This window comes from Pinus tabuliformis, chromosome 5_1 (assembly GCF_031772625.1).
Source record: "Pinus tabuliformis cultivar Carrire ecotype Pingquan chromosome 5_1, CPIR1, whole genome shotgun sequence".
In the NCBI taxonomy this organism is placed as follows: domain Eukaryota; kingdom Viridiplantae; phylum Streptophyta; class Pinopsida; order Pinales; family Pinaceae; genus Pinus; species Pinus tabuliformis.
The window spans coordinates 323,553,187-323,574,370 of NC_142305.1; positions in this window are offsets into that span (position 1 = coordinate 323,553,187).

Consider the following 21,184-nt stretch of genomic DNA (forward strand, 5'->3'; position numbering starts at 1 on the left):
TATCCTAAGATCCAAAACCTTAACAAATTCTAACTACTTGTGGTCCCTTCCATAATGCAGGTTAACAACTTTCTTTATTAGCTATGGCCTATTTATTCATATGCCTTAACTAAACTAACTAATTGTGGTCCCTTTTTATAATGAGGTACAATCACTTACAATCATCATTAATACGAGCTTTATTTACTAAACTGACTAATTGTGGCCAAATTTTTACATCACATTATGCCCTTGCGTACACCCCTAGGTACCCCATATTATCCACTCCTAGATATACTACATTCAAAACTCCTTAAAGTGTGTTTCATCCCCGAAACATGAGAAGAACTCAAAAAATAATATCTTCTCAAAATATTGATCCACTAGTACCATGCACATGCATCCATCCAACTAAAATAAAGGTGAATACTTGGTCTATTAGTTGCCTCACTTGCTTAAGATGGAAGTTGGTTCTTGTGGTTCCTATGTGTTGATGTGTTGTGGGGGGGTCACCATGACTCACTTTGTGTCTTCCAGGTACTTCTGTCCTTGTTGCTAATCTGGTGCCATCTTGAGGGTTGTTGTCTTGTTGATTGAAGTCTTTCTCCGTGGTGTGTGTGGTGATATGCCAAAGCCTTAATTGATGGTGTTTCCTTCTCAAATTCCCCAACTGATGGTGCCTGACTGGTTTTTGGGTTCTTTTTTGGTATCTACTTTTGTTTCTGTGCTAGTTTGTCTTCCATTATTGCTTCCACCAAGGGCTCATCATCTAATGTGTTAGTTCCTATAGATTTTTATGCTCGTTCCTCCTCGATCTCTACCTATTTATTAATGGAAATATCCTGCAAGGTAATTTTCTTCTTTTTGTACCATAGCTTCAAAAAATTTCTTTTGTACATTAACATTGATTGTATCAACTGAGCCCATCCAAGGTTATTCCAAAACAACATCCTACCCATCCATATCTAAAGCATGATAATATGAATGTAGCACATATTTATCCTTGGTAACCTTCAAGTCTTTAAATATTTGAATATGTGCATCCAGGTAAATTTTTAAGAAACCCCTAAATTTATATGTATAATAAATAGGCGAATCTCCATGATATATAGGAAAAATGGAAGGCGATTTTATCAATAATATAATATTCATATATAATTTTTTTGACAAATCTCTCAGCATATTATATTATCTTGTAAAATCATGGCAAACCTTTCACTAAATTATAAAATATTGTAAGATCTTGGTGAATCTTTCATTGAATAATAAAACTTTGTAAAGTCATGGCCAATCTTTCACTATGTTATAAAACATTGTAAAGTCTTGGCAATTTTTTTGATAAAGTATTAAAACATATATGATAATAGGAAAACATATTCATTAAATTGTAATATACTAACTTACATGTTTGGAAAAAAGAAACATAATGTGTTCTTCCTAAGGTGGGCCAGCTATTTCTTTTAAGTTAATTATAGTAAACATGTTATCAAATGTGTTTGTATAGGCGTGAGATTTGAAAATGGGTCTCAACTCTAATTTTAATAGATTTGAACATGGGCCTCAATCACAAGAAATTTTTGAAAATTTACCTCACCCATCATCATGCCCAAAATATTTGTGTTTTGGGTACTTCTCTGCAACAATTTCTAAAATAAAATTAAACAATTCTTTTTTTACTATGAATATTTGACTCTTCTGAAATGCGCTTACATGTTGCACAAGTATTTTTTTACTGTGAATATTTGACTCTTATGAAATGCGATTAGACATTTCACACCTAGTGATAGATACCATTAAAAGTACGCCAGAGTTGGAAAATATTATAAAACACGGAATATTTTGATTCGCAATATGACGTTACATCCGAAACACATATCTTTAATATTCATCAATAACACCCACATCACTAAAAAATATAAAGGAAAATGATATATAAATAAATTATAAAACCACTAACATAAAACCCTAATGATGGTCCACTACAATCTGAATTCTACATCTTTATAATTGTTCCTAACTACAAGTACTATATAACATAGTTAAATTAAATAAATGTTATCCTAAATATTAGCCGATGATGATGCTAATATGCTTCTTCAATGAGTTTTGAAAAAAATTTGAAGGTGAATTGTACACTATGTTTCCTAGTATACACACGTACCATAACCGACAACACAAGAAAATGCCAATCAGTTCATTATATTGAAGTTCTTGCCAATGGAAATGACATATAATTCTTTGCAAATGCAAGGAAGCCTACCTTAAAATGAAAGATCCCAATGTAAGGTCAATCCCAATGTAGGATCCCAATAAAAGTGAAGTGTTTCTGCTTTTTCAGCTTACAAATTGGAAGGTTCCCTAGTAATTTTCAGAGAATTGAACCTCAGTTAGGAAGTTCCCTTGGCTAGGAATTTCCCTTACCAAGTGATAAGTTTACTAGGCTAAAAAGGTAAGGTTATGAGAGTATGGGGTCCTGAAAGGTTTTAACTTCGCTAGGGTATGTTCTTGAAAGATTAGCAAAAACTAGACTTGCATCTATTTTTAAGAAGTAAAAAAAGGGAGACCCAAAATAGGACATGTTGCAAAAAAATATATGAAGGAATGGAGTTAAAATATGCCCTTATATTGGATTTGACATATCAAGATTACCTTTGATAGTTTTGTGCGATGGGTGATGGAAAAATGTAGGTTTTAACCTCGTACAGAAATTACCTGCATACAAATTCTAAAACACAGAAAATAAACAATGGAGGGCATAACATATAAAACACATATACACAGAGATTTTTCCCTGGATCCCAAAACCGGGACGACCAACTTGATTTTTTATTATTTTCCTTTCAATGTTACAATACATATTTATACATGCCGAAGCATCCAATACCATGGACCAAAAACCATCGCGTCCAAAACCATGTGCAAAAATCATGCACAAAACCATAGGTAGGTCTGCCCAACCTAATATAGGGTCCAAAAAGAAAAATCTTCCGGGGCATTGCCCTGGACCCCAGAGAGGGGGGTTACCTACACCCCTTAAACCCCCTTGTGACCCCCTCGCTACGTGATTGATGCAACAAAGGGGGCGCTCCACCCCCCCTCTAACCCCCCAGTTAAGTACATGGGATAGTAGTGGAAAGAATATAACACAACCCAACATTCTCCCACTTGTTGTCTTCTTTCCACAGGGGACCACAAGAGACCTTAGTCATTTATCTAGCCCTGCAATGCCCATTGTTTCTCTACACCAAGAGAACTTCTTAGAGCTCACAGATTTTGTCATTGCATCTGCAATATTCTTCAAAGTGTCCACCTTTACCAGCAACACCTTTTTGTCTTCTATAATATCCATCACAAAGTGATACTGAACATCAATGTGCTTTGTCTTTGAATGATATGCAGGGTTCTTTTCCAAGAAAATTTCACTTTGGCTGTCACAGTCTATCCTTATAGCTCCTTATACTAACCCCATACTTGAACACAATCTCTGCAACCAAATTGCTTCCTCGCTTGCATGATTGGCTGCCATGTATTCTGCCTATGTAGTTGACAGTGCCACTACAGATTGTTTCTTACTCATCCAACTGACTGAACTTCCAAATAGGTTAAATACATACCCACTTGTAGATCTTCTCTGTTCCAGATCTCTAGCCTAGTCTGCATCAACAAAGCCACGAATATCCAACACTCTATCCAATCCTAGTCTTCCTTGGTAGCACAAATCATAATCATTAGTGCCACCCAAATACCTGAAAACTCACTTCACTGAGTTGTCTAGTGCTTCTTCCCTGGTTTTGACATAAACCTGCTCAATGCTCCCACTGCATGTGCAATGTCTGGTCTAGTACAAACCATTGCATACATCAAGCTAGCAACTGTACTTGCATATGGAACATGGGACATGTCCTCTTCCTCTTCTTATGTTTTGGGACACTGTTCAACAGATAACTTCACACCTATAGGAATAGGAACCTTCACCAGTTTACTATCCTACATATTAAACCTCTGCAGTATTATCTCAACATACTTCCTCTGGTTTAACCAGAGCTTCCTCTTTGCCCGATCTCTTTTAATATCCATGCCCAAAATATAGTTTACAACACAAAGAACTTTCATGTCGAATTTGGAGTACAATTGGGTCTTCAAATCCTGGATAATTTCTTTGTCATTTCCAACCAACAACATATCATCCACATACAAGACTAGATAAATAACATGGTCACCAATTAATTTAAAATACACACAGTGATATGCTTTGCTTCTGGTGAAGCCAAGTCCCTGTATAAATGTATCAAATTTATAATACCACATCCTTGGTGACTGTTTTAACCCATACAAAGACTTCTTTAACTTGCATACTACTTCTTTCTTACCTTCACCGCAAAGCCTTCAAGTTGCTTCATGTAGATTTCCTCTTCCAGATCCCCATGAAGAAACATTGTCTTCACATCCATCTGTTCTACCTCAAAATCAAAAGCAACAACAACAGATAAAAGTAATCTAATGGAAGTCACCTTGGCAACAGGAGAAAAAATATCACCAAAATCAATTCCCGGTGCCTGGGAATAACCTTTTGCTACCAACCGATCTTTGTATATCTCCACCTTTCCTTTTGCATTTGTCTTCTTCTTGAACACCCATTTGTTGCCAATGGGTTTCCTTCCAGCTGGCAACTCCACCAGATCCCAAGCCTCATTTTTGTGCAAATATGCCATTTCATCAACCATGGCCTCTTTCCAGAGTTTTCCATCCTCTGAATCTACTGCTTCCTTCACATTTCTGGAATCATCGTCAATAATAGATAAAGAAAAATTTGAATAGAAAGCAGATGGACTATACCTTTCTTGCTGCCTTCTTTCTCGAACTAATCTTCTCACACCCAGAGTTTGTGGCTCTTCATCTTCTAATTCCTCCTCTGTTGTAGAGTCTGATTCTTCCTCCTTAAGCTCAAACTCTATCTTCTCAGGTTCCTTTTGTTGGACTTCATGTTTAATAACATCTTTTACCTCTTTGAACACAACATCTCGGTTATACATAACCTTCCTTGTTACTGGGTTCCAAAGCTTATAACCCTTTAAACCATCCTTATACCCAATAAAGATGCACTTTTCAGATTTACTATCCAACTTGGTTCATTTCTCCTTTGGAACATGTACATATGCACCACATCCAAATACCCTCAGATGTGAAAGAGATGGTTTCTTACCAGTCCATACCTCTTGTGGAGTCTTATCCTCCAATGTTGATGAAGGTGATCTGTTGACCTGGTAACATGTCTCCACTGCCTCTACCCAGAAATCTTGTCCTAATCCGGCACCACTGAGCATGCTTCTTGCCCTTTCCATCAACGTCTTGTTCATTCTTTCTGCAACTCCATTTTGCTCGAGTGTGTATGGAGTAGTCTTCTACCGTGCTATACCACACTTCTTACAGAATTCTTAAAATTCTTTACTACAAAACTCTCCACCATTATCTGTCCTCAACACCTTTATCTTCTTCTTTGTCTGGTTTTCCACCAGAGCCTTAAATTCTTTAAACTTGTCAAAGACTTCAAATTTCTTCTTAAGGAAATATATCCATGTATTCTTTAAGAAGTCATCTATAAATGATACATAGTACATAGACTTACCCAGTGATGGAACCTTCATAGGTCCAAACACATCACTGTGCACAAGTTCTAATATCTGTTTTGCCCTCCTACCACTAGAGGGGAAACTCACCCGATTGTGCTTCCCATATACACAATTTTCACATAAATAAAAATCCAGAGAGTTATTACTCATATCTTCTACAATACCTTTACCATGAAGTATTCGAAGGCCCTTCTCTCCAATATGTTGAAGCCTTTGATGCCACAACATGGTCTTCTCTCCAGAGACCACTAGATTTTCTGCTCCACTTTCAGGAACTACAGAGCTATTGCACCCATCAACAACAGTGCTACCTTGCATCTTGTATAGAGTTCCAATCCAAACTCCCTGCATCAATACCAGTGCTCCCCGAACCATCTTGTAGGTATCCTTATCGAACACTGTTTTTACACTTGCATCATCCAGCTTTCTTACAAAATCAGATTTTTGGCCAATGCAGGAATATGCAGAACACCCAGAAGTGTTCTAACCCTTCCACCTCGCAACTTCAACTTTACTTTTCAATGACCAACGATTCTAGCCTTCCTATCATCCCCTATGAAAACATCATCGCCATCGTATTTTTCATACTTGTAGAACCACACTCTATGGGGAGTGAAGTGAAAGGATGCACCTGAGTCAATCAACCATGCTTCATGATGTACATGTGTACTTGGAGAAGCCAAGTACACATCCCCACCTTCATCTAAGGTGGTTTTCGCCTATATAGAAGTAGCATCATTAGATCCCTTTCCTTTATCAGGAGCTTTAGATTTACAGTCCCTTTTGTAGTGCCCTTCGTTTCCGCATTTCCAGCACACCACCTTTACAAGATTTCCTGGAGATTTATATCCCCCTATAGATTTAGATCTCCCACTAGATGACTTATTTTTGTTTCTTTTCTGGCACCGTCCTCGTACAGACAAGGCATCACCATTCTGGCTCTCCATATTTTTCCATCTCATCTCCTCTGTCAGCAAGGATGAGACTATTTCATCAAACTACAAGGTAGTTGTATTGCTACCTATTGCAATAACCAGTATCCCATGAATCCGGTAGAGATCAGAACAAACTAATGCACTTATCTTCATCTGAAATTTTAATATCAATAGATAATAACTAAGTTACCACAGTATTAAATGTGTTCAGATGCTCTATCACCGAGTCTCCATCTTTCATCCTCAGGTTATACAGCTTCTTCCGCAGGAACAATTTATTCACCAGAGACTTAGATTGGTACAAATTCCCTAACTTGTCCCACAAAGTCTTCGCCATAGCTTCCCCTAATACATTTAGCGATACTAAATTTCAGACACACAATCATATTGTGCTTTTTGCCTTCTGATCCAAGTTCTTCCATTCTCATCAGACACTCCCATTGGTTTAATACTCGGATCTACCGCGATCCACTGATCTTTATCCACCAACAGATCCTCCATCTTTAGTTTCCACAACTCAAAACTCTGGCCATTAAATTTCTCAATCTCTATCTTTCCACTGCTCGCCATCTTCTTTTACCACTAGAATCAATCTCGCAGATCTCCCACTAAACAGGGTCTACCACATGCCTGAGCGAAACCCCTCAGCAACAAATGTGTCCCCTTGAAGCCAAAATAGCTCTGATACCAAATGTAGGTTTTAACCCCATATAGAAATTACCTGCATACAAATTCTAAAACACAGAAAATAAACAATGCAAGAGCATAACACATAAAACACATATACACAGAGATTTTCCTCTGGATCCCAAAACCGAGACTACCAGCTTGATTTTTCATTATTTTCCTTTCAATGTTACAATACATATTTATACATGCCGAATCATCCAATACTGAAAACCATCGCGTCCAAAACCATGAACCGAAAACCATCGCGTCCAAAACCATGTGCAAAAATCATGCACAAAACCATAGGTAGGTCCGCCCAACCTAATATAGGGTCCAAAAAGAAAAAAAAATCAGGGCGCTGCCCCGGACCGCATAGAGGGGGGTTACCAGCACCCCTCAAACCCCCTATGACCCCCCCACTATGCCATCGACACAACAAAGGGGGGGCTCCACCCCCATCTAACCCCCCCGTTAACTATGTGGGCTAGTCGTGGAAAGAATATAACACAACCCAACAAAAATTCATATCTAAGGACAAGGAATGCAAACATAGTCAATAAAAATAAAAGCCTAGAGGTCCTAACGCTAGAAAATAAACTAGATAATCACAAACAAATCCATGATAGTTGCAAGGCTTGTTACTGGGCCCAAAAGGAAGAAAAATATTGGGCTGTGATAAGAAAGTGCGAGTAAGTGGTCATGCAAACATGAAGAGTATCAATATCTTTACTAGAAATGTCATTTATAAGTGAGATCTATATAGCTAGTATCATGAGTGGAACTTAAATGAGGAACCTTGTAATTGTAGCAATTCATTCATTCCATTTTAAAAGGAGATGCTTGGTTCTCTGACACTGGTTAAGGTGTAGGCTTGAGTAACAAAAATTCTAGTCTATTATTTGAAGTGACAAGTATAGAGAAAATATGAATACATACTTGGATCCTTTTGTGTAAGAACCCCTGTTTGAGAAAAATCAAAATCATATCTGTGGCAACCAATTAGCTGGTAATAAGAATTCATTGCATATGTAGCATGTTACAAAACAATATTTGGAGTAAATCACATGCCACCTTCTTGAATGGCACTCATAGTAATCAGAAAAACAACTTCCAACCAACATTTCTCCCCTTTTTCGATTTCTTCCCTTTTAGCTACAACTACCAACCAACAAGAAAAATTCTAGCATGGCAGAAGGAAAACCAATTAAAAATACAAATAAAGTATTGGTTCAAATGATATAAGCAAGCAACTAAAATAAAAATAAAGTATTGGTTCAAATGATGTTTTACTTGTCTAAATTGTACAGAGTTCTTCCCCTTTAATGTAGAGAGGTATTCCTATTTCTTTTGACGAGTGATTTTAATCCTATGTTAAGACGTTCTTTTAAAAGCATCGATATGTTTGTTCTATTTTCTTGCTCAGACTTATTGTTCTATGAATCGGAGGGTTAAATTATGATTTCTCCCCTTTTCCGATTATTATGTTGAGGCTTAATCTTTTTAGTGGACACAAGTCTGTCTATCTTTCAAAGCTATGCAACTCTTCTAGTGGCACCCATATTTTCCTACTTCCAATCAAATAATAAGATAATTTTATGAATGTCCACAAACAATTGAGGGATAGATCAATGGGACTAGATACTAGAATACAAATTTTGATCAATCAGAAAAGAAAAATGAGACTTTGTCAATCAGATATCAAATTTTGGTACACAACATCTTCTTCATTGTGAATGTCTATTTGATGTCTTCTCAACATGCTGTTAGATTTGAAAAGGAAAACGTTACAAATCATTTTTTTTTCCAGTGGTGAACATTTGACAATGCAAAATGTTGGAAAGGACAATTGTTGAAAGATGCATTACTGGTTTATTTCCTTCCATTAGGACTTCTTTGTCACCATCAGGAGCCATTAATGCCATCCAAGATTACTCCTTAGGGACCTATCAGTATAGACCACTCTCTAGAGGACATTATTAGTTCGACACTCAGTGTTGAAATCTATACCATTAGCTCATATGATGAGCACGACCAACTCCTTCCCTTCTCATATGTGGCAGTTACATATCAATCCACACCATGTTTCTTTATAGGATCTCCTTCACTTTATAGGGTTTTATTTCTTGGAATATAAACTGCTAGCATGTAGCCAATGTTATGTCAATTCATTTCCTATTATTATTGTACTTAATTTTCCTTTCATTTTCACTCATTTTAGTGGGGTGTATTTTGTAGTCCCCTCTTTTGTTGGGCTATTATCACTGGTTGTAGACACAATTTCCTATTATCTATTTTTCTCTTGAGAAGGCATTAATACAATTTTCAACTTTCAAGATTTTAATGAAAATAGCTTTCACAAAAATGGACAATAAAAGGAACTAAAAATTTCAAGTTTGGTTCCTTCTTGTGGTACATGTCAAACCAACACCCAGACCCCAAGATTGATACCACTTATCTAGAAATTATTTTCCAAAGGGATAGTTAAAAATGTGATCTATTTCTACTTCGCTAAAAATCAATTCCATCAAGAAATAGATTTCAACAAGTTGTCAAAAATAATTACCATAAACTACCCAAGTCATCATTAAATTGGATTATTATGTATTAGTTCAAGAAGAAAAAAATAATATATTCCATGTAGAATAGTATTTTAACCAATTAACGATGCAAATAATAAGAGTTTACGAACACGACATACATCAATAAGAATTGATAACTAAATAAGTAGGTGGTTAAAAAAAAGCATACAGATATTAAAAATAGTAAGATAACGATATCATTCAGAAGAATTTTTGGAAATATAGAAGTGATGGATTTGGAGATTCTTTGTGCCCATATTCTTGAAACTGTTGTGCTTCCTACTCTTGATGAACTTCCCCCAACTGTATTCTCTATATCTGGGTGTATTTTTCTCATTGACCAAACCAAGTACAGGTCCCACCATCACATAATGCGAAGGATTTAAGAATAATGGGATAGAAACTTTCCTTCTTGTCATTCACCACCACTCTATGTTATACACTATCATATTTGTCATTGCTCCAAACCTACACAACTCAAAATCCCCAAAAAAGTATTGTTTCTATGAAAACTCTAGGGTCCTTAAAACAAAATAAGTTACTTCAAAGGGCAGCATTGACAGAATGAATGTAAGATGAATGTGGCCATTCACTTGTAGATCAATATATTTTACTTCTAGACTAATGCAATGTACTTAGCCAAACATATCTTGCACTAAATATTTTCTCAAAGCTTGCTTATTCTGGTTTCACTTGTAAATAAAGAAAAGCATCATTTGATTAACATAAACAACTGATTATTTAAGTTGTGTAATCTAAGTCAATTAACAAATCAACACTTTTTTTTTTGTTTTGGTCCTTGGAAATGACAGTTCTATTATGCTGGATAGTTACATCATACATGGATTTGAAGATATCAGGTTGAAGATATGTCGAGGAATATGTTGCATAAGATGAATTTGTATGGGTAGGAGTAAGAGAACTTTGCTTCAATTTACACTGCTCAACAAACCCATCAAATCATAGCATAATTTCAATCATTTGTTTCTTCAAAATATGGTTATGAATTAGCTTAAGCATCCAAGGTTTCTAATTTTCCAAGAATTGAGTTTTCCTTTCTCATACTTACACTTTCTTAAGAGGCAATACCACTACAGGCTCTGGTTTGGGTGGGATTCTTCTTACAACATCATTCTATTTTCCAAACAAAATTACTAAGATGATAGCCATGCCTGCAAGAGGACATATTTGATGTAAAAAATATTTGTCAATGTATCATCATTGAGAAATTTCGTTTGTTCCAAACAAGGCAATGTCCTTGTCACTACTACATTGATATGAAACATAAAGAAGGATCGTTTAAAAGGAAAAAATGGTGGTTGTTACCATGTCACATGGATATGCATGAATTTGTTTGTCAAGGAACTTGGATCATTGATTTATAATTTGGCATCAATGAGTATGTTTACTCCTAGATCCTTAAGCTTAAAAAAGAAGAAACATGCCCGGTCAAGACTCAGGAGTTAGGACCTCAGAATAATTCAAAAATATGAAGCATGCCCTACCAGGATTAGTGGATATGATTCTTTATCAGGATGTTGATAGGTTCAATGAAATATTCAAACTCATGCTGACCATTCATCACATGTTTTGGGCATATATCTTTTCTAGTTGCTATTGTAAAAGGAAGCAGCATCCAACATGTCTTCACTGCACATGTTTGCAGTATTTTCCAGAGTAGCCACAACCTCAGTATGATTTAATTTGCAGCAAGCCTTGGGTCTGGAATAAAGGTTGTTAAAGCAACAAGTTCAGGAGAATCTAGGCTTGAGTAGTGTAAACCATGGTCTTTCATCTTCACGGAGCTCTATACATACATATCAACTTCATTCTAATTGTGATGAGAATCAGCCACCACAGCTTTAGTGGAATGATAACAGTCTGATGAAGCATGGGGCATGGGGGTGATCATCATCATGTGGGTGTTTTAGGGAAAAGTTTAGTGTTTTCTCAATGAGGTAAACAGAGGTTTCAGAGTAGAATCAAGGTGAAGGAAGAGAAGGCTGAGAGAAGTATGCCAAAGATCAATGGCAGTTTCAGTGCAATTTCTCCTTCACTCAAGAGAAAACAAGCCCCCCCCCCAAAAAAATAAAAATAAAAATAAAAATCTCAATATCCCAAAGTCTCACTACACGCTCTGGTGTGGGTGGGATTCTTCTTACAATAGTCATTTTGTTTTTCAAACAAAAAGACTAAGATGATAGCCATGCTTGAAAGAGGACTTTTATGTAAAAAATATTTGTCAATGTATCATCATTGAGAAATTGTGTTTGTTCCAAACAAGGCAATGTCCTTGTCTCTGCTACATTGATATGAAACATAAAGAAGGATCCTTTAAAAGGAAAAAATGGTGGTTGTTACCATGTCACATGGATATGCATGAATTTGTTTGTCAAGGAACTTGGATCATTGATTTATAACTTAGCATCAATGAAAATGTTTACTCCTACATCCTTAAGCTTCAAAAAGAAGAAACATGCCTAGTCAAGCCTCAGGAGTTAGGACCTCAGAATAATTCAAAAATATGAAGCATTCCCTGTCAGGATCAGTGGAGACTGTTAACACCCAGGTTGTTCCCTATGACTCCCAAGGGAATACGGTCGGGGTAACCACTAACCAATCTTTGGATTACAGCTTCTAGCCAAACTGTAATCAGAGAGGGCTCTCTCTTTATGATTTGTCTATGTTCTGATAGTATTTTAGGCTAGCTATGATGTTCAAGGTTTTGTTTTTGAAATGTGTTTGGTGATGATTCTGGTCAACATATATAGGTGCTTACTAGCATGTCTTAGTCCATTGGGCATGGAGTCAGTGGTCCTTTAGTTTCCTTGATGTGCTGTGTGATACTGTAGTGATGCTGCAGAGCCAGATTAGTGTCTGAGAAACAATATTCGTAATAGTGATTGAGTGTGGTGTATCCAGTTTATGCAAGGCAATTAAGAATCTTACCATAAACTGCTAAAGAAAGACAGTGAGAATATTATTCTAGAAGCAATGAAGAATTTCTAGGTAACATTCATACTTATAGAATTAATAGAAACATGAGCAATTAAGAATTCATGTCCATGGTTAATTCTGAAGACAAACATTTACAGCAGTAAAAATTGAGCGCAAGGTGTAATAAAACAAATCCTGCACTATTCTTTTTCTCTACTGCTAGTTTAGTGTAACATGAGTATGATTTAATAAACATAAGAAGACAAGATCATAGATTGAGGAAAACTTGTTATTTCATCAGGCAGCACAGGAATTCTGCATCAGCACACATAGCATCATCTAGACATCAAATATTTCAGGAAATCACTGAGCTGGTCCAGCGCTTTGTATTAGATAAACTAAAAGTATACAATAGATTTGCCTTAGAGTCAAAATCACCAACCCCTTATGCGTTACTAAGGGGGGTATATATACAAAATTTACATAAGAAAATATCAGAGAATGAGTTAATGGCTCATTTATGTTATGCCAACTCCTGGAGCGTAGTAGCTGAGGGAGTGAATGCTGCAATAACTCTTTAGTGCCTTAGCTGTCAAAAATGGTCAGAATATATTGACTTTGTGGCTGTTGGAGTCGGCTGAGGATGCGTTGTCCAAAACTTGCATAATTTTTATCCTTTAGGCTAGTTGTCCTTGTCCATGTGCTGAGTCATCTTTCAGCTGCTTTTAATACTGACTTTTTTCTGCTGTTTGTCTTGTAGTGAGTTGGAGCTGGCAGTGACCGAGCAGCTGAGGCTACCGTGGAAAAATTTGAAGCATTGCTTGCCACCAATCCTCCTTAGGCATTTGATGTCTCCGAATCTTTATCAAAGTCTCATCGGCCTCTGTATATCTATAAAAGTTAGGAGGAGTTTCAAAAAGATGATTTACCTCATTTTCAATAAAGAACAGGCCTTCAAGTTTATCATATAAGCTCTGTCCTGTGGGAGGCCCTGTTTGTTCAGATGTACTGCCAGATGTAGTAATCTAATTTTCAATGTAGGTTGCCATTATGTTGGCAAATTGATCTCGGGAGATAAGTCTTCCTGCACCGCTTAGGAGGCTGGGCAGTCGCTTTGCTTGCAGCACTGCCATCTTGACTTTATATTCCTCCACATCAGCTTGTATCTCATAGCACTTCCTCTCCACAGTTTGTACATAGTTCCTGAGAGTTAGTACCTTCTTGGCAGTGAGGACAGCCTCTGTTCTGTTGGCAATGCCTATGGCTGCCAGTTCCTCCTTTTCTTGCCTGTTCAGGAAGTCTATCATTCTGTTGGCCTGTTCAGGTCTGTCTCCCAGTAATGTTTTGGCCTTATGGATTTCTGCTTGTGCTTGGCCCATTAAGTCCATCTGCTCATGTATTGTTTTGATTGACCTCCATTGTTGAGTGATGGATTGGCCAATTTTGGCCCATAGAATTCTTTTTATATCAGCCATGGCAGTTTCTAGATTTAGCTCCTTCTCTAAGGCCTTTATCTTTTCTTTTAGGGCCTTTATTTCTCTGCTTTGCTCTGCCACAGTCACTTTTGATTTATCATACTTGGCATCCAGTTCTGCCAATTTTTCCTTGGCCTTCCTTATTTCATTTGCTTGGAGCTCCATTTCTTTGATGGCTTTAGTCAATTCTTCTACGCTTGTGCTGGAATCCGGAGCTGTTGTTGTTGCTGCTGCTTCTGTTGTGGGGGCCACTGCTGCCTCTGTAGTTGTTGCTGTTGTTGAAGTAGTTGGAGGAGCTTGGGATGTGGACTCTCCCTGTTTATCTTGTAATGCTCCTTCCAGCTCTTTCTCCAAATCCAGGACCCTCTGGTTTAGCTGCATTATGAGGTCCAGTTGGTCATCAACCTGTTTTTCCTTTTGTAGCTCTGCTGTTTGAGGGTGCTCTGTGGGTAGCAGCTTTAACCTCTTCTTTAATGCATTTAGGTCATCTTATTTCTTCTTCAGAAGGGCCTTTACACCCTTTGGATCACTAGGATCATGTCCTAGATCAATAATGATGTCCTCAAGTGACTTTATTCTATTGTCTTTGGCCAGGGAGGACATTCTCTCAAAATCCAGCTGTGTGTTGGTATTTTTCAGGGACTCCTTTAGCTCATGGGCCATGGTTGCCCTCTCGACCAAGGTTGCATAAACCATCTCTCCAGCTTGCTTGTGGAGTTCAATTTGGTCCATGGGATGGATGTCTTTGGCCATGACCTCCACCCTTGTCTTCACAAAATCTGCAGTTGATTTAGGCTGCGGTATTGTAGGCTTAAAGTGACTGAGGATGATTTTTTCCTCTTTAATTTCATATACAAACATTAGCCTTTCTTGCTGGGCTGGTGTTGCATCTAGAAATTGTTTGTACACCTCTACCCTTAGCAAGTCATTCTGTGCCTTTATTTGCTTGAAAGAAGCCTTAGTGCTCTTGGGTTTCTTGCTCTGCTGGGAGGAGGAGGACACCTCCAAACCAAGTTGCAATCCTTGCTCCTGCTGAAAGGAGCTTGTCCCTGTGTGTTGGTTGCCCTCCCTGTTTTTCCTTGAACTGTCAAGGAATTCTTCAGTGATGTCTTCAACCTCTGGGGAGTCAGCTCTTGGCCTCTTGGTCTGGGGTTGCTAGGAGGATCCACTAGGAGGAGTGGACTCTTCTCTGGCTCTTTTCGTGCCCCTCTCCTCATGTGCTGGGGTCTGCAAAATTGGAGCTATGAGTGGCTCAGTCTGTGGAGGGGGAGTTTGCATTACTGGAGCTGCTGGTAGCTCAGTCTGTGGAAGGACAGTTTGCCCTTGTTGCTGTTCTGGTTGCTGCCCTTGTTGTTGCTCATTTGAAGGGGCAAGCTTTTCTTTCATTGTTTCTTCTTCTGCACCCATTATCCCTTTGCCTTTGTCCGTGCCTGGTGCTGTTGTAGAGGGTATCCGTGTAGTTGGTGCAGCCGTTGAGGCTGAGGTCCCTTCTCCTGCTGAGTGCGGTCGTTTGAAGGGTACCTGCTGCACAGAATCTAAGTCAAGCATCTTTTCCAATTCCCTGACATTCTTTTGCATTACTTCTTCCTCAGTTAATTTTTCAACTAAGGTATCCTGTTGCCATTCTTGCTGGTTGGCATATTTTTCAATGTGTGGATATTTGCAATGCTTATAGCCTAGTAGCCTGTATTTGACTCTCCTAGCAGTGATGAAGCCTTCAGGGTCATAAGGGACCAACCGAAAACTATATAACAGCTTGTATTTATCTTTGAGGATTAGGTCAGCATCTTCCCATCCTTCTTTTTTATTCATGATGAAGGGGCCCAAGTGGTGCTTGAACTTGAGATGGGCTTTCTTTTTGGAGCTGTGAAAGTGAGTGAGGTCAGATTGAATTAACTGTCTATAATACTCCAAGGCAAATATCCTCATAGGCACATATTTTGGGAGCCTGTATGGACAGAGCTCACAACCATAGACTCTGATGACTGTATGATCCTCATATAGGTACCAATCACCTATTTTGTACTTCTTGGAAAGCTGCAGAGCTTTCTGTATCTCAGTTGATATTCTGGGAGGAGGGGACCTCATCAATAGGCAAGAGACAGGGTATACAAATTGGTCAATAAATTCACAATAGGAATAGGGTGAATTTGAGACTTTGTGATAGACAGATGTCCAGAAGATCACAGATCTTCTTTCCCCTCTATAATCCAGCTTTTTGATGTAGCAAGGAAAAACCTCGGACTGATAGTACATGAAAAGGTGGTAAATATAGGCCGAGTACTTGAAGACACCCTGTCTGTCCACTTTGCTCAACTGATCATGAATCTTGTTAGCTATGAACTTGGCAAAGTTATACTTGCGGGCAGGGGGCTGGCCTGGGCTGTAAGCAGCTAACAATACCAGCATTGTTGCATCCACATGCTCACTGGTTCTGTACCCCAACACATAGGCAATCATGTCCAGCAAAAGCCTGCCTACATCAGTGAAATAGACATCCAGGTAGGGAGGTGGCCCTGTGGGCTGGCACTCAGGCCTCATAAATGTCTTGGTGATTCTTTGGATCTCTTCACTGGTCATCTTGGCACCATTGTCCAGCAGATAATTCATAGAAAAAGGGAACAACAATTCTGTTTGATCAAAGTTGAGCATCTTATTGATAGTTTCAGGATTGATGTGAAAGAGGATGCTCCCAGATGGAGACTTAATGGCTCTTTGCTGCACATCATAGTTTTCAGCACATAGGCGAATGATCTCAGGAAAAACATTTACAGAGGGGAGACAGTAGTATGGCAGGTTTGACTCCCATATCCCATATGTGTCCTTGCCATTCAGATAGTCATCTCTTAACTGCCTGAAGGTCTGCAAGAAGTCCCTGTTACCCACAAAGTCTTCAATGAGGTCGTCCCTGTCAGCAAGGGGCAAGGACTCCAGGTCTTTGTTTGGTGGATTTAATGGAGCAACACTAAGGGCTGAGGGTGCAGGAGCAGCCATTATGCAGTTTGAATTTAACTGAGGTAATTACTATGGTTTGCAAGGTTCCTCAAAGATTTGAGTGACAGGCTCAACAGACGATACTTGAAATTCTCCTCAAAGTTGAAAAGGCAGGCTTGGCAAGTTTGTTTCTGCAGTTTTTAGTAAATTCACAGGGATTGTGAATTGCTAAGGGTAAATTGCAGAGGGTATGTGAGATTTACTTAGGTAAAAAGCTGCAACTGGTCTACACCCGGCAAAAGGGAACAATGCCGGGCACCTCGAGGACAAATTTACAATTTTGGTCCGCGAATTGTCTGTTTTAATGTCGAATTATAGTGCTGGGGCAATGCAGGTTACTTTAGCTCTCATTTAAGTAGCAGACAATGCTTAATTGTGGAATTTTGACAGGTGTTTTAATGGTGAATTTGCAGAGAAATGGTATGCATGGGCGAAATGGGAGAATTAGGCGAATACCTGGATAAAATCGCTTAGAAAGCCTGCGGGCCGAACTGTGAAGGCTGAATGTAGCTGAGTTGATGAGTTGGTACGGTTGCAAATTTGAATTTGGAGGTCCGGAGGCGTTTTGGCAGTAAACCAGCGGCAACGGCTATGTCTTCTTCGCTCGAAAATGACATAAAACGGCCCAAACCGTGACTTTTAACGACGAATTCGGAAAAAAAAGAGTAATTGGCGCCTTTTCACCGATGACGTCAGCATGACGTCATGGTGGGCCCGGGTACGGCGGGTGACGTGGCTGCTGAGGTGTAGGCCAGCGTGGCCGGACACGGTGGCGGGCGGACTAGGTGGCAGGGCTACGTGGAGGGCCACGCGGCGCGGGGGGCGGGAGATGGTGCTACGTCATGATGACGTATGGATGACATAAGGGGGAGGTGGTAACGGGGAAGGTGGTAAGCGGTTTCCCCGCACCACCTTTGGGCAAAGGCGGTATCGGGGAGGGGGGCTCCGAACAACCCCGCCGCCTGCCACGCGTCCCATGTACGGGGCGGAAAACCACCGTTCCCCGGACGCTAAAGGACGGCAGGTTCATTTCTGGAAATACCCGCCCACCGTTGGATCGGGGGTGGCAGACGATGGACGGCTGGCGGGCCTCCCGACGGATCGTGCATGTTGGGGGGGTCCCGCCGACATATTAAAATATTCGAATTAATATTTTGGGCGGAGAACTTTAGGTTTAGGGCTTTTTGTGGGTTTTTCGGGGCAAGGGTTAATCTGAGGGGGGAAGAAGGGTTGAAAGTGGGTTTTAAGCAGAAGGAAGGGGTTTTTGTGGAATTCTTGAGCAGAGGTGAGGCGAGGGCTTAGGGGGAGGTTATCACTCCAACCAGAGGTTAGAGCAATCCCATGATAGGGTTGACCATAATCCCTGGTGGACTAATGTCTCCCTTAGACAAACTTATTTAGCTATAGTGCTAAAAGGGAGGATATTTATACAATGCTGGGGATTTATACACCATGGTGTTATAGTAGTAGGGGGAAGGGAATCATAAGGGATTTAGATAATAAGAAGTTAGGGGTTAATATGAGTGAGAAAAGTGAATGAGGAGTGATATCACTAAGTTTATATGAAAACAACTTAGATTAGGGAGTAGATCAAAATGAAAAGAATTTTAGACAAGAAATGTGGCTTTTACAGGAGCAAGAACCAACATAAAACCTCAAATTCTTTCATGAACACAACTGATGAAGGGATGTTAGTAAATGAATGTGAAAGGGGAGAATGGGAAGTTAGACATGCTCCTTTGTTTTGCTGCAACATGATGGAGAAGAGAACCTTCTCAATCCACTAATATTCTTTTGCAAACATGTATCAAACACTCACTTGAAAGGAATGAGATTTCTGCAACCCCATTTACTTACCCATCTATTTCCTAGCATTTTTTGTTACTTCCTGGAGGGTGCACTTAGACTCGCAAACCCTTATGTGCCTTTTCTTTTCTTTGGCTTTTTCTTTTGATTTTCTATCTAGAACTACCCTTATTGCTTCCAAGGTCCCAGATTAAGCAGTTGGGAACCTTACTTCTCTACCTAAGCTACTTGTCTGCCAAGGTTAAACAGTTTGGACAGACTTCTTTATCTATTCTACAACAGAAAATTGAAATATGGTATGATCCAGATTAGGCTGTTGGGCCACCCATCAAAATTTAGTCAACCTCAAGCTATGTACACATATTGTTTTCTCTTGGAAATATGGGATCTTTGCATCACCAAAGCATATCATATTTGGACCTTTCTTTGCCAATCATGAAATATGAAACCTATTGATATAGGTAGCTAACAGAGACAATTCTTTATTAGGATGTTGATAGGTTCAATGAAATATTCAAACTCAGGCTAGCCATTCATCACATGTTCTGGGCATATCTTGTTTCTAATTGCTATTGTAAAAGGAGGTAGCATAGAATCACCATACCAGCATGTCTTCACTGCACATGTTTGTAGTATTTTCCAAAGTAGCCACAACCTCAGTATGATTTAATTTGCAGCAAGCCTTGGGTCTGGAATAAATGTTGTTAAAGCAACAAGTTTAGGAGAATCCGAGCTTGAGCAGTGTAAACCATGGTCTTTCATCTTCAAGGATCTCTATACATACATCTCAGCTTCATTGTAATTGTGATGAGAATTAGCTACCACAACTTTAGTGGAATGATAACAGTTCGGTGAAGCATGGAGCATGAGGGCAATCATCATCATGTGGGTGTTTTGGGGCAAAGTTTAGTGTTTTATCAATGAGGTAAACAGAGGTTTCAAAGTAGAATCAAGGTGAAGGAAGAGAAGGCTAAGAGAAGTGTGACAAATATTAATGGTAGTTTCGGTGCAATTTATCCTTCACTCAAGAGAACACACCCCCCCCCCCTCCTCCCCAAAGCTCAATATACCAAAGTATCACTACAGGCTCTAGTGTGGGTGGGATTCTTCTTACAACAATCATTCCGTTTTGCAAACAAAACGACTAAGATGATAGCCATGCCTGCAAGAGGATATATTTGATGTAAAATATATTTGTCAATGTATCATCATTGAGAAATTTTGTTTGTTCCAAACAAGGCACCATTCTTGTCACTGCTACATTGACATGAAACATAAAGAAGGATCCTTTAAAAGGAAAAAATGGTGGTTGTTACCATGTCACATGGATATGCATGAATTTGTTTGTCAAGGAACTTAGATTGCTTTATAACTTGGCATCAGTGAGAATGTTTACTCCTAGATCCTTAAGCTTCAAAAAGAAGAAAACATGCCTGGTCAAGACTCAGGAGTTAGGACCTTAGAATAATTCAAAAATATGAAGCATGCCCTACCAGAATCAGTGGAGACGATTCTTTATCAGGATGTTGATAGGTTCAATGAAATATTCAAACTCAGGTTGACCATTCATCACATGTTTTGGGCATATCTCTTTTCTAGTTGCTATTGTAAAAGGAAGTAGCATAAAATCACCATACCAGCATGTCTTCACTGCACATGTTTGCAGTATTTTCTAGAGTAGCCACAACCTTAGTATGATTTAATTTGCAACAAGCCTTGAGTCTGGAATAAAGTTTGTTAAAGCAACAAGTTCAGGACAATCCAGGCTTGATCAGTGTAAACCATGGTTTTCATCTTCAAGGAGCTCTATACATACATCTCAGCTTCATTATAATTGTGATGAGAATCAACCACCACAACTTTAGTGGAATGATAACAGTCCAGTGAAGCATGGGGCATGGGGGCGATCATCATCATGTGGGTGTTTTGGGGAAAAGTTTAGTGTTTTTTCAATGAGGTAAACAGAGGTTTCAGAGTAGAATCAAGGTGAAGGAAGAGAAGGCTTAGAGAAGTATGACAAAGATCAATGGCAGTTTTAGTGCAATTTCTCCTTCACTCAAGAGAAAACACCGCCTCCCCCCAACCCCCCCAAAGCTCAATATCCCAAAGTCTCCTAGAGAAGTCTTGATTGAAGGAAATGCTCTCACCATTTCCTTTCAAATAATTAAAATTCCTTTGAA